Genomic DNA, 14,337 nt, shown 5'->3' on the forward strand with positions numbered 1-14,337 from the left:
GTCCCTGTCAATCCTCTGTCTCATTTTTCTTTTTATTTTTCTGTCTCCTATTTGTCTCTTCTTACTCAACCACTACTGCCCTTTTCTCTCTTGAGAACACCAGGGGCGATGAGGTTGGCTTTGACTTGTTGAGGCTAAAGCACCTGCTTAATTGACTTTCCTGTTATTACCCCCTAGAGTTGAGGGAAGGGGCAGGACTGAAGCCACAAAGTATCCACCTACTGAACGGAACCTAAAAAGTGATCTAGTCCTACCCCTCAGTTTACATATGGAAAAACCAAAGCCAAGAGAAGAAAAGAAGCTCTCTCGAGGCCACATAACTAGTTTCAGAGTCAGAGCCTCTGTTTTCTGTTTGTTTGTTTGTTTGTTTGTTTCCATTTTCTTTTTTGAGATGGAGTCTTGCTCTGTCACCCAGGCTCGAGTGCAGTGGTGTGATCTCAGCTCACTGCAACCTCTGCCTCCCACATTCAAGAGATTCTCCTGCCTCAGCCTCCCAAGTAGCTGGGATTACAGGTGTGCGCCATCATACCCAGCTAATTTTTGTATTTTTAGTAGACATGGGATTTTACCACATTCACCAGGGTGGCCTCTATCTCTTGACCTCGTGATCCACCCTCCTTGGTCTCCCAAAGTGCTGTGAGCCTCCGTGCCCAGCTGAACCTCTGATTTTTAATCCTATCTTCCCTCCATGACACAAGTACACTGTGAGGTTCCTTGAATCTCTCCAACCAAGTGGTTGAAGTCCTGTTGCAAGATTGGCAATGCCTATCCTGTTCTCTATGTACCTGACAGTCAGCCTAAAGCCAAATCCCATTGCCTGATAAGGGTATTTAGTCTACAGAGAAAGCTCTGGAGGTTCATGTGCAGAGATTTCGAGATCCCCAGATTGGACCTTCATGCTTTGTGTCTTTATCCTTTTCTGGCTGTGCATTTCCTAATCTTACGAAACAACCAGACCTGCTGCTCAGCGCATGCTTCTGGACTGCTTCCGCCCACCAGCGAGGATGCTGTGGTTAAGCTGAGTTCTCCTGCCCTCTGCTGGCTTGACTGATAGAAGGCGCCATCTAAAATTTTAGGGCAGGATGTCGTTCATTCTTTTATTTACTCCAACAACTTTTTAAGAGTGCTCACTATTAAAAAGGGTGCTCACTATGCACTAGGTTACTGCTGCTGCAGTTGCAGAGAAGCATGCAAAATAAACTCTTCCTTCAAACATTCAATTATTAAACACTTGGTGCCAGTGTCTGGGCTGGGCATTCAGATACTTGGCTTCAAAAAGAAGACAAGATTTGGTAGCTTTTATAGATTTTTGTTCTGAGTCACAAAATCAAAGAATCAGCACTAACAGGGACTACAGATACCTTCTAATTCAGAGTATTCATTATAGCTCCCCTAATTAGGTTTAGAGTTCTCTGCACACAGTCCTCAGGGACTGTCAACATGGGGAGGACACCTGTGACAGGGATACTATTTCATTGATTAGGATTCTACCATAAAATCTCACAGAAACAAAGGGTTTCAAGGGGAAACAGTGTTTAAAAACTGCAGATTTAATACAAACCTTCTTTTTGCATGCAATCTAAAAGCTTCCCAGCCTCACAAACCTGTACTTACAATTGATGTCACATTTTTAACTGGTCTCAGTGTTTACTGCCTAATCCACCCCCTTTTTTTTTTTCACCCATATCTCAGTTTCTTTGCAAGGTCACCTTCTGGCCATGAGGCAGGGAGGGTGCCAAAAGAAGTTTCGTGTGAGTTGAGTGCTCCCTCTTGTGGCTATCCAGGACACTGTTTCTGTGCCTGGCCAGAGCTCCCTGGGTCCCAGGTCAATGCCAATGTTGTGCCCAGAACTGAGGACAATTCCCTGACTCACAGCTCTCTTCATGTTGCTGTAAAGAGCCATGGTAGAGTCTCATACACCGGTGGCTTTCAAACTTTTTGATGGGAACTTATGTGAGAAAGACATTTTACATCATGATCCAGTGCACTCATGCATACCCACACATACATTTCTCAAAACAATATTTACCTTTATTTCTTACAATAAATTATGATATTCCCATTATTTTCTATTTTGTTTATTTTTCTGTTTAACGCAGGTTGTAACTGGGTCATTAAGTGTGTGATCCACTCCTGAGTCACCAGCATGAGTTTGGAATGTACTGCCTTGGGCCATGGCCCACCTGCATGCACTTGGCTGGCACTTGGAGCTTCTAGGCTGCCATTCTCTCCATGGCTGCTCAATCCTAAAGTGTCACAGGACAACATTCCTTGCTGTCCTGGGATGCTAGAACTCCCATCTTCTCTTATTTCTCTCCTCTGCGTTCCATCTTTTTAGAGGGTCTCGCCGCAGAGCTGCTTAGGCCCCTGGTTGTTAAGACAGCAGTGTTTACCAAAAGCAGTGGGCTGAATGGTGGCCCACAAAAGACATGTCCACATTAGAACTCCAGGAACCTGTGAATGCGACTTTATTTAGAAAAAAAAACAAAAGGATCTTTGCAGATATAAGTAAGTTGAGGATCTTCAGATAAAAGCATCCTGGATTTTCCAGGTAGATCCTAAATCCAAAGATAAGGATACTTACAAGAGACAGAAGAGAAGACACAGACATAGAGACCAAGGCCACGTGAAGTCAGAGTGCAGGGACACAACCCAAGCCAAAGAATACCTGGAGCCACCAGAAGTGAGAAGAGACAATGAATAATTCTACCCTATAGGGTAGAATTGGAAAGAGTGTGGCTTTGCTGACACCTCGATTTCACATTTCTGACCCCCAGAACGGCAAGAGAATACATTTTCATTGTTCCAAGCTACTGGTTTGTGGCAATTTATCACAGCAGTCACAGGAAACACATATACTAGCCACACCTCTCCTTTCCCCAAGCTCCAAGGGGATCAGACAGAGCTGGATTTGAGTCAGTTCCACACCATGCCTGGGACCACTGCTCCCTTTCAAACCCCAAGCTTTTTCATAGAGTCGGGCCCATTCTACCAAACACCTTCTTCTTAAAGATTAGATTAGACTAAGAAGCCCTAGAGTCTGCTCTTGTGATGTTGCTCCTGTTGCAAGACCCCACTCCACCACACTCGCTTCTGGAAGACGTGCCTCAATCAGCTCAATCCCAACTGCGGATGTGTTGGAATTTTTTCTCCCAGAGGTTCCTCAAATGTTACGCACATCAGTTGTTAAGACTGGAAAGCAGGTGTAGCACGTCAGTAGAAGTGGTGGGTTAGGTGTGAAGATAAAAGCCCAGAAGAGTGCAATGATTTGCCCAAAGCTGCACAGTCAATACATGGCAGGTGGGTGCTTTCTCTGAATGCTAACAACATAAATATGAAGAGTTTCAGGGTTTTTCTCCCTTCCCACAGCATTAAAGGAAAGATAAGATCAAGCCTACCTTTCTCAGGCATATTGTGCCTCAACTCAGCTTTCGACGTGTTTATATCACCAACTGCTTCGCTTAAGGGAAATCGCTGCTGTCTCCTGTTTACCTTAGCTCTGCAGTTTCTTGTCATAAAAACTTTCTGATAAATTGGTGAACCAATGCTATGCCTTAGAGGAAAATAATAATAATAAACTATTGGCTAAGCCGCATTTGAAAGCAGGAGTCACATGGAAACAGATGTCAGCTTTGGGTTCTTAACAAGAGAACAAGTTCAGCAGAAAAACTGTGTTCTTAGAACCAGGGAGAGGCAAGATAAGCTCCAGTCAGAAAAGATTCCCACGGTTAGCAATGAGTGCACGAGATAACTTCCCAATCTCCTCCAGTCCTTAGATTCCATGTCTATCTGGAGCTGTTCCTTCGGACCCTAATCCTCATTTTCTTCTTTAAGAGGCTGGGCCAGGTGCGGTGGCTCACGCCTGTAATCCCAGCACTTTGGGAGGCTAAGGCAGGCGGATCACCTGAGGTTAGGAGCTTGAGACAAACCGCCCAACATGGCAAAACCCCATCTCTACTAAACATGCGAAAAAAATTAGCCTGGTGTGGTGGCCCATGCCCATAATCCCAGCTACTTGGGAGGCTGAGGCAGGAGGATTGCTTGAACCAGGGAGGTGGAGCTTGCAGTGAGCCGAGATCGCGCCACTGCACTCCAGCCTGGGCGACAAGAGCAAAATTCTGTCTCAAAAAAAAAAAAAAAGGCTGGACATTTCTGCACACTCTTGACAACTTCAGAGGAGACTGATGCAAAAAACATACACCATCTTCCAAGAACCTACAACATAGGCTCCCAGAACTAGATAATTCTGAAACGAGACAATCTCCTTGTTGTTTGTTGTTGTGGTTTGCTTGCTTATTACAGCAATTATCTTATTGTCTGTCAATAGTATTTTGTAAGTCTGGCTCCTTGCAAAAGGCTTTGTTGTAAAATGACTTTCCTCAACAACAAAAACTGTGCCTTCTGGCCAGGAGCTATGACTCATGCCTATAATCCCAACACTTTGGGTGGCCAAAGTGAGAGGATCATTTGAGCCCAAGAGTTTGAGACCAGCCTGGTGAACACAGTGAGTCTCGGTCTCCACACACACACAAAAATAAGTTTTAAAATTTAGTTGGGCATGTTGGCATGCACCTGTAAGTCCCAGCTACTTGGGAGGCTGAGGTGGAAGGATCACTTGAGCCTGGGAGATAGAGGCTGCAGCTAGCCATGATTGCATCACTGCACTCCAGCCTGGGTGACAGAGTGAGACTCTGCCAGAAACAAAAACAAAAACAAACATCAAAAAGAACTTGCCTTCCTGTCATGGCTTCCCTAGAAGATTGCCTGGAAAATACTAATACAAAATACTTGTGAGCCGTTGAATGCATATTGACTTTAACCTCTGGTCTTACCATTGTCTGTTCTGCCTTTTTGAAGCCACATCTTACAGCTCACATCTTGTAAATTCTTCTTTAGATGTGTGTTTCTGCTTAGTCTCTCTCCATTGTCATCATAATGGACTGCCACTCTGATTCAGGACCATATTAGGTCTCCTGTAAACTGTTTTAAAATCTTCCTAACTAGCTTTCTCATCATTGATCCAGCCCTTCCCTCCACTCTCATCTGCCACTAATTGCTAACCTAGTCTCTTCCAATTTATTCTATACTGTAAGGTCTGAGTCCAACTCTGAATACACATCTGATCATATCATTGCCTCCCTTCAAAACTTCAAATACAAATCACTGTTTCCAAAAAATACCCACACTCCTTATGCAGGTTTTTGAAGCCCTTAAGGATGTAGTTCCAACTTCTCCTCCTTCAGTTTTATTTCCCACTGATGCTTCACCCTTCAGAAAACATATGTGCTCACTATTTTCTAAAATGGTCCACAGATTTCAGTCTCAAACTGCTTGTCTTGTTCCATCTGTATGCAATACATTCGTGCCCATCTCCTTCTATCAAAGTCTACTTGCTCCTTAGAGAGCATTTCCAATTTCGTATCTTCCTGGAAGAAGTGGATCTTGATATTTGGAGACCTGGAACTTATACAATTTGGTATGGGGTAGGGAGCTTTTTAGGGGAAAAAAAACAAAATTATGAATAAAAATCTCTTCATAGAGAAAGTTTAACAGAGATTCATAGAACAAAAACATTTAAACATATTGAACACCAAGACTCTGAGATAAATGCACTGAAAAACAGCCGAGCAGGATGATTGTAAAGATAAGAGTAAAGTGCTTCTTCCCCTCAAGAAATGTATAACAGAGCAGGAGCTATGGAGACATGCTAACAGCTATCATACAGAACAGGATGAACTCATTAAGTGCAGACTCCAGAAACAGGTTGTGGCAATGTGCCAGATGATGTTCCAATGTCCTTAATGCTGTCTCAGGGTGTCAAAGACTACTTCCTAAAGAATGTCATTTGTTGTGGGACTTAAATAAAGGGAATAAGCAAACTTTCGGTGAAGATTGGGAGCCCAAGAATTGAAAGCTTGGAGATCCATGTGTTTGAGGACAGGGAACGGTAAAAATCTCCAGTGTGTTTCAGAGCAACACATAGCGCTATGGGACCAATGCCCTGTGACCACTTCTACGTTGGACCACAGTGCCAATGTACAAGTTGATGACCTGCGAGACGAGCCTGATACACTAGTTGTGGTTATGTTCAGCTTCAAATGACAAATAAATAACCATGGCTTTAAAAGCAGAGAAGTTTATTTCTCCCTCATACAAAATTTCAGGTTGATGGTTCAGGGCTAATAAGGGATGATATTAGCTACCAAGGTAACTTCTATTTTGTTCCTCTGCTGTGTGTGGTCTTGACCATGATCAAAGATGGTAACATCTGTGTTGAGGCAGCAGGATTGGAAAAATAAAGAATAAAGATGAAAGTGAAACACACGGTCATCATCTATAGGAGGTGATATTTTCCAATGGTTATTATAGTGATGTTCTTCTTACAATATGATTTTGACATATCTTCTATTGAAAGGTAGGGTCTTTGTCCCCAGTCTTTAAAACTAGGCAGATTTTATGACTGTTTTGATTAATAGGCTATATTAGGATTGACACTATGTGAGTTCGAAGCTAAGTCATAAAATAAATTTTTACTTCTGCGGTCCCCATTGAAATATTCATTCTTATTGCCTTCAGCCACTAGACCAGTTTAATTGCCCCAAGGTGGCCATGCTGTGAGGAAGTCCAAAAGCCCATATGGAGAGACTACCTGGAGAAGTCTCAAGACCCAGTGAAGGAAGAGAGTTACCCAGCCAGCCCTAAACACTGGTTGCAACTGCAGCCACTGTCTGACTGCAATTCCACAAAATACTCACAATCAGAACACCTTCCCATATTTCTGGCTCACAGCAACCACAAGAGATAAGGAAATGATTGCTGTCATTTTGTGTTACTAAATTTTGGGATGGTCGGTTACATAGCAATAGACGATCTAAACATTGTTTAAAAAGTTTTTCTAAATTTTTCACATTCAACTTCTGTGTAATTTATATTCCATTGGCCAGAATTTAGTCACATAGCCATACCCAGCTGCAAAGGAGTCTGGGAAAAGTAGTCTTTATTCTACAAGGCCTTGTGCCCAGCTAAAATCTTACTCCTGTGGGGAAAAGGGACAACAGATATTATGAGACAACTAGTGATCTTCCACAGCTAGAAAAGTACCTCTTTTAAAAACCAGAAATGTATGAGTATAAAATACTAATTTAAAAAAATTATTTAAATATCACCTAATATGCATCTAAATCTGTATCAGTTATTTATTTATAATCATCTTGTTTAGTTAAGATTTACGTTGGTTTAAAGGAGTAGATTTTTAAAAGGCAAATTAGAAGTAGTAACTTCAGGTTCAAGATAGTGAACTCCACCCAAGCACCTACTATCCAAACCTCCCAAACGTTCCAAATTCTCTGTTGGTGCAATGGGAAAAATGCAAAGTAGGGAGAGATCTGTATTTACGGGAAGTCACAGATGCTCAATAGCAAATTTCTCAAATGTTTGGATATGTATGTGCTATATAGTGGCAGTCATGATAGGATTGATTTTGGACCAATCTGTGCATCTCCATATGCAAAGGAAAAGCTCCTTACAGGAATAAGAGAAAACGACCATTTCCTCCAACCCTAGAACGCAAGCACTAACTAATGCTTCCAAGCTGGGAGTGGCAGGGTGGGATATTGTGAAATATATATTTGACTTTGTCTTCATTTTCTGATATATATCTCTGAAAATCCTTGAAACCTCTAGAGTAGTAAGAGTGTCTTTTGCATGCAAATGAGATGACTGATGGCTGGCAACCCCTAGGTAACTTCAGGATGGAGGTTAGTCACCAGAAAGTCCAAGGTGAGGTTAGAGAGTCGGAATTTTTAGCTCTATCCACCCAACTTCTAGGAGACGAGAGGGGCTGAAGGTTGAGCTAATCACCAGAGGTCAATAATCTAATCAATCATACATACATAATAAAGCTTCCATCAAACTTAAAGAAGGCTGGGCACAGTGGCTCATGCCTGTAATCCCAGCACTTTGGGAGGCTGAGGTGGGCAGATCACAAGGTCAGGAGTTCGAGACCAGCCTGCCCAACATGGTGAAACCCCATCTCTACTAAAAATACGAAATTTAGCCAGGCATGGCGGTGCATGCCTGTATCCCAGCTACTCAGAAGGCTGAGGCAGGGAATTACTTGAACCCAGGAGGCAGAGGTTCAGTGAGCCAAGATCATGCCACTGCACTCCAGCCTGGGTGACAGAGCAAGACTCTGTCTTGGGGGAAAAAAAAAATCAAAGAAATAGGATTTAGAGAGCTTCTGGATAGCTGAAAATGTGGAGGTTCCTGGAGAGTGGTGTGTCTAAAGAGGGCATGGGAGCTCTGCCACCCTTCCTCCATGCCTCGCCCTATGCATCTCTTCATCTGTATCCTTGAAATATCCTTTGTAATAATCCGGTAAATGTCAGTGTTTCCCTGAGTTCTGTGAGCCACTGTAGCAAATTAATCAAACGCTAGGAGGGAGTCATAGAAACTCCCATTTATGGCCGGTCACCAAAGGTGCAGGCCACAACCCCTGCTTGTAACTGACATCTGAAGTGGGGGACGATTTTGTGGGGTTGAGCCCGCAGCCTGTGGGATCTGGTGCTATCTCCTCCCAGCAGGAAGTGTCAGAATTGAACTGAATGAGAAGACACCCAGCTGGTGCCCACCAGAGAATCAGCTGCAGATGTGCTGGAGACTCGGTTGACTATTGGTGGGGAGAAATCCCCACACATTTTAGTGACCAGAAGTTGTTGTACTGAGAGGAGAAAATATATTTTTCCCCTGTATCCTCAGACAGGATCTGGAGATGAAGACAGGTGGAAGGACAGTTGATGGGGGCAAATCTCTATCCTGCCTCTAGAACTGCACCAGGTCCCCACACTCGGAGCATCTGGTCACTGCACTAACTTCCAGATTAAATTCGCATGGAATATAAAGAGGAAGCTTCCAAAGCCAGTTCCTAATGAGAGTCTTCATGCCAGTCAGTGAGAGAGGCAGTATCCCCACAACTTGTTCTGCAGCAAAACATGAAAAGAAAATGCTTTGTCATATTCCTATGGTCACAGAGGGAGGCTGCATCTGCGGGAAGCCCCCTTTCTACCACCCCCTTTGCAAGTCCTCTCTTCTGGTAAAGAAAATTTGGGCAAAATTGGCATTTCCCTTCTCCCTTTGTCTGAGACCAAATAATCTAAAGAAATACCACATAATCTCTAAACGAACTCCCGCAGTTCCATGTCCCCATAAAAATCAGCAGAGAAACTTCATTAAGCATCTGCAAAATTGTAGTTCAATGCATAAAAACAATCTAAAGAATCAGAGGAAGTGTCTCTTTCGCCTGTGGACAAAGTTACTGCAAGAAACAATAAAACAAGAAAAAAGCCTTAAAAGCTCTCCAGCTTATATTCTTTACAAGCTCTGTGAAGTTATTGCATATGTTTGTGTGTGTGTGTGTATCATTGCATCAGGCAATGTGGAAAAATAAAAGAACATCAGGTTGATACCAGAATTTTACTTTGCCACAGTAAATTCCAGAGACATTGAAATAGTGCCTTCTAAGTTTTGAGAGGAAAAGAAGTTAAAAGTGTGATAAAAGAATGTAATGGTTGGCTGTGCCATTTTTTATGGGTAAAAGCTACAGAAAGTCATTCCTAGAGAAGCATACCATCTATGTACCCTCTCGGAAAATGTTACTCTCCAAAGTACTTTAAGTAAAATGAAGAAAATAAGCAAAATAAAGAACTCAAAAGTAAAGTGGACTGGTTTAAAAATGATGAGGACAAAGAAACCTGTAAAGTTTAAAAGTTCATTACTAAACTTCTTATCAATATTATGGAATACAATGCATTTGTCTAATATAATTTGTGAAAGAGAATGTATGAGCGGTATTCTATGAATTTAATTATAAAATAGTAGATTATTTTGGCAAAATTGGAAATCCAGTTTGGCAGGGAAGAAGTTATGTTAGATTCCTTCCCACTTACCAAAAGAATTCATAGCTTATGCAAATATTTGAAATAAATATAAGAATATAGGTTAAAATATACATTTGTTTTACAACTTTCAATAGGAAAATGGTTTTTTTAAGGTCTAACAATTCTGTGAAATAAATGTTTAAAAGATTAAGAAACATCAAAACAAATTATTTTTACACATAGGATTTTCCTTCTCCTTAATTTCTTGATCAGCCACAAATATTTTGCTTCATTTTAATCCAAAATTTAAAACATGCTTTTAAAATTTCCAGACACTCTAATTTTATTTTATTTTAGTTTGGTTAATTTTTTTGTTTTGATTTCTCTGTTAAATATATTACAGTCAGAAACATTTTTTCTGCATAATTGTATTTCATGTAGGTTCATTGAGACATCTGAGAACCTCACAGACACTAGAAAAAGAAATATAGCATCCCTTTGTCAATGTCCTTTAGCCAAAGACCACCAGGAACATACCCATCACTGAACACAGCTGAGTTTTTTTGACACTTTGCTACAAGTGAGGATGCCCACAAGAATCATGAAGCATTTCAGTAAGAGCGTATTAAAATATACTGTGGCAGTGAGCTGAGATCTGGCCACTGCACTCCAGCCTGGGCGACAGAGCGAGACTCCATCTCAAAAAAAAAAAAATACTGTGGCGTTTGAGCATATGTTAGTTGGTTTGGGAGGGAGGTTCACCTAAGTGGGGCTTTGTTCTGAATTGGTTGCTGTCAAAAAGTGAGAATCACTCTACGACTGGGTACTTAGTGAATCTTCCCTAGAAGGTGAAAAGAAAAAGCATGAAGCTAAAGCTGTGATTGGTAAAGAAATAGCCACTCATACTGGCCAAGATACAGGGTTGTTTAGTCATATCATGGTTTGGACAATGTTCACGTCTCTATCTGAATTCAGACGTGACTATATAAGGTGGCCTCGGGCTTGCCTTGATCTGTCATCATCACAGAGTGGCCTTGCATGAGGCTGGTGTTCTGTGGAATTGTTTATGTACAACAGGAGAGACCTGCAGCCTGGCTGTGAGGGTCAGACCATCCCAGGTGTCAGAGCCTGCTGCTCTCTTTCCCATCTTTTATATACCTACTTTGATAAGAGAATACACACACATATACGTATATAGTCAAAGGTTTCATATACTTTATTTTCTCTTATTAGGAACATTTAACTTTGCTTAATGAATGTACTACATATAATGTATATGCATATATGTACATTTCTAAAGGTGTAATTCATTTTTATTGTAGAAACAAACAAAAGGAAACAAAAAAGCAAAAGGGAAACCATCAGTACTATAACTGTTCTCAATTGAATTCAACATGTGTGAACAGTTGGGACCAGAAACAAATTGTTTGGTTAGACTGATTATTAAATTAGTTAGTTGACTTTATTTTCAGCATTAAATAAGCAAAGCTTTATGTTATTTGGCTGAAGTTATTAGTTTTGTGATTTGCAGCCCGGATTACCACTCCCCACAGCGCACTTAAAGAGATAATTTATTTCTGTACCTAAAGATGAGAACTGAAACGATTCTCAGTTATGTGAGTGAGAAACAAAGATGGGTGGAAAAAGATCAGAATGGAGGGACTGCTGAATTCTCCCATTCAGGGACTAGGTCTAACTATCTTTGTGGTCCTGAAACTTAGGACGAGCCAAGAATAAAATAGTCCAGAATAGATATATGTTGAACTATGAATGAAAATTAAAGAAATACAGCTGTATTCTTTAGAACATACTCCTTGCCTTGTTTTTCCAAGGTTGGTAATGGGTTCGTCATCCTCATTCCACTGTATTGTTGCACTGGTTCTCTGATTTGTAAACTACCAGCACAGCATTCTTTTGTGTAGTTTACTGTCCTCTTCATCAGGTACTCTGCAAACAACTGCCAACCAGTAATCAGTGAAAACCGTATTTTCTTACTCAACCGTGCAAAATTAGCACAAAGATTCACAAGGGAGTTATTAAGCACTGTCTTGCAACACCTACAATACAGATATAGTTATATGATATAGACAGAAACAAAAATAAGAAGCCACTCTTGACAGGTCACACAGGCCTCATAAGAGGTGAGGAACAAATATTTATTCTATCTTAAAGCAACAAAGGTACATTATCACTGGAATAATTTCACACCAAACATCTACAAGAGTTCTTGTCCAAATCTTTTTTTTTTTTTTTTTTTTTTTTGAGACAGGGTCTGGCTTTGCTGCCTAGGCTGGAGTGTAGTGGTACAATCTCAGCTCACTGCAACCTCCGCCCCTTGGGTTCAAGCGATCCTTCCCATCTCAGCCTCTCAAGTAGCTGGGAATGCAGGCACACACCACCATGCCTAGCTAATTTTTGCATTTGTAGAGACAGGGTTTCACCATGTTGCCCGGGCTGGTCTCGAACTCCTGTGATCAAGTGGTCTGCTCACTTTGGCTTTGCCAAGTGCTGGGATTACAGGCGTGAGCCACCATGCCAAGCTTCTCCTGAATTTCTCGTCAACTATCGTAGCAAACAATTTTTGCGCATTTCTCAGAAACATCTGTATCTAGATTTCTAGAAGTCTAACTTCCTTTTTTTGTCTTCAGATATTAGGTTTAAGTCCAGTTGTCATCCAGATGTTGGTGGGTAACTCTGCCCTCCAGGCAAGGTGCCACGGTCCTTGCCTACTATCTGAGCTGCTTCTCCATAAGTGTTCATGTTGCTCAAATAGGTTAATTTAGGCGGGGTGTGGTGGTTCATGCCTGCAATCCCAGCACTTTGGGAGGCCGAGGTGGGCAGATTGCTCGAGCTCAGAAGTGCAAGACCAGCCTGGGCAACGTGGTGAAACCTCGTTTCTACTAAAAGTACAAAAAATATCTGGGTGTGGTGGGGGGTGCCTGTAGTCCCAGCTACTTGGGATGCTGAGGAGGGAGGGTCATTTGAGCCTAGGAGGCAGAGGTTGCAGTGAGCTGAGATTGCACCATTGTACTCCAGCCTGGGTGACAGAGCAAGACCCTGTATCAGAAAAAAAGAAAAATAGATTTATTTAATTTTGTATTTCTTAGCAGTCTGGGCTCCTGTATCAGGTTTAAACTAATTAGCTCACTAGGCTTACAAAACTGGACATCTCACAAAACCTCAGTTTCCCCTCTGTAAGTGTGAATAACTATAGTGTATATGTCATGGGTTTTTATTAAACAGAAATTAAACATAAAAGCTAGCACAGAGCCAACATTTCCTTCCCTTCCAGCTTGGGGGTATGAAGTATTGCAGTGCATGAAATATATACAACATTGTTCTTAGGGAGAGGAAGGATGTAATCGGGAACATTGCATCTAACAAGACAAGAACTTGATCAGTGAGCCATTCTGATTAAACAGTTACTCTAAGCCAGGTGCTGAGGATAGAAAGACTTTAAAAAAAAACCTGATAGCGATGGGCAGATACACCTGCAAACAAGTAATGACAACACAGCACGCCAAGGGCAGTAGCAGAGGTAGCCTCAGGTGGTGAAATCCCAACACTGCCTGGGGCTGTGAAAGAAGGCTCACAGGAAAGCTAATGCTCAAACCAAGCAAGACTGAAGGAAAAACGTTTGAAAACCAGTGGGGTAAGGTGTTCCAGGGAGAAGGAACAGTAGAATTTGAAGGGCACTGGCTTAATTGCAGTAGCAGGATGGTACAGTGGTTGAGAACTCACGTTTTGGGGTTACGGCAACCCTGGATTTCAACATTAGCACCGAGACTTTCTAACTAGGTCACCATGAGCCAGTTTCTTACCTTCTCTAAGCCTCAGCCATAAAATAGGGATAAAATAATACCTGCCTCGAAGGATTGTTTTCAGAATTCGATGAGGTAATGCACATAAAAGTGTTTAGCATAGCATTTCATGCACAGTAAATAATTGTAATAGCAAATGTTTATGGATCTCCTTCTCCACAAATGTTATTTTTTATTATTTTCTGGAAATGAAGTGTACCTGGCTAATGAGACTAAGTTTTACCCAATGGCAGCAGGGAGCTCTGGAAGAGTCCAAGCACAGGACTGTGTGCATCATACATGATCATTAGAAAATCACCCTGGGACGGTGGCAGAGTGGAGAGTGGAGTGTAAGGAAAGAGGCTATAGGCATAAAGATTATTAAGGAGGCTACTAAGCAAGAGACCCTAAATGATTGGATTTGGGCAGCAGTAGGGGAAAGGAAAGAAAGGAGACCAACCCCAGAGGGACTTGGGAAGAACAATCAACAGGACATGAGACATGGTGACCAATTATTGTGGGGTGGGGTAGGGCCATGAGAGGGGATCAGGGGACACTACCCAGATTTCTGAGAAGTAACAGAAGTGGGTTTGGATGGCAAAGTGACAGGCCCAGCTTTAGTCATGCTGCCTTTGATGGGAATGCTCTGTGAACAGGCCAAT

The sequence above is a fragment of the Theropithecus gelada genome, chromosome 2 (genome assembly GCF_003255815.1).
Source record: "Theropithecus gelada isolate Dixy chromosome 2, Tgel_1.0, whole genome shotgun sequence".
In the NCBI taxonomy this organism is placed as follows: Eukaryota; Metazoa; Chordata; class Mammalia; order Primates; family Cercopithecidae; genus Theropithecus; species Theropithecus gelada.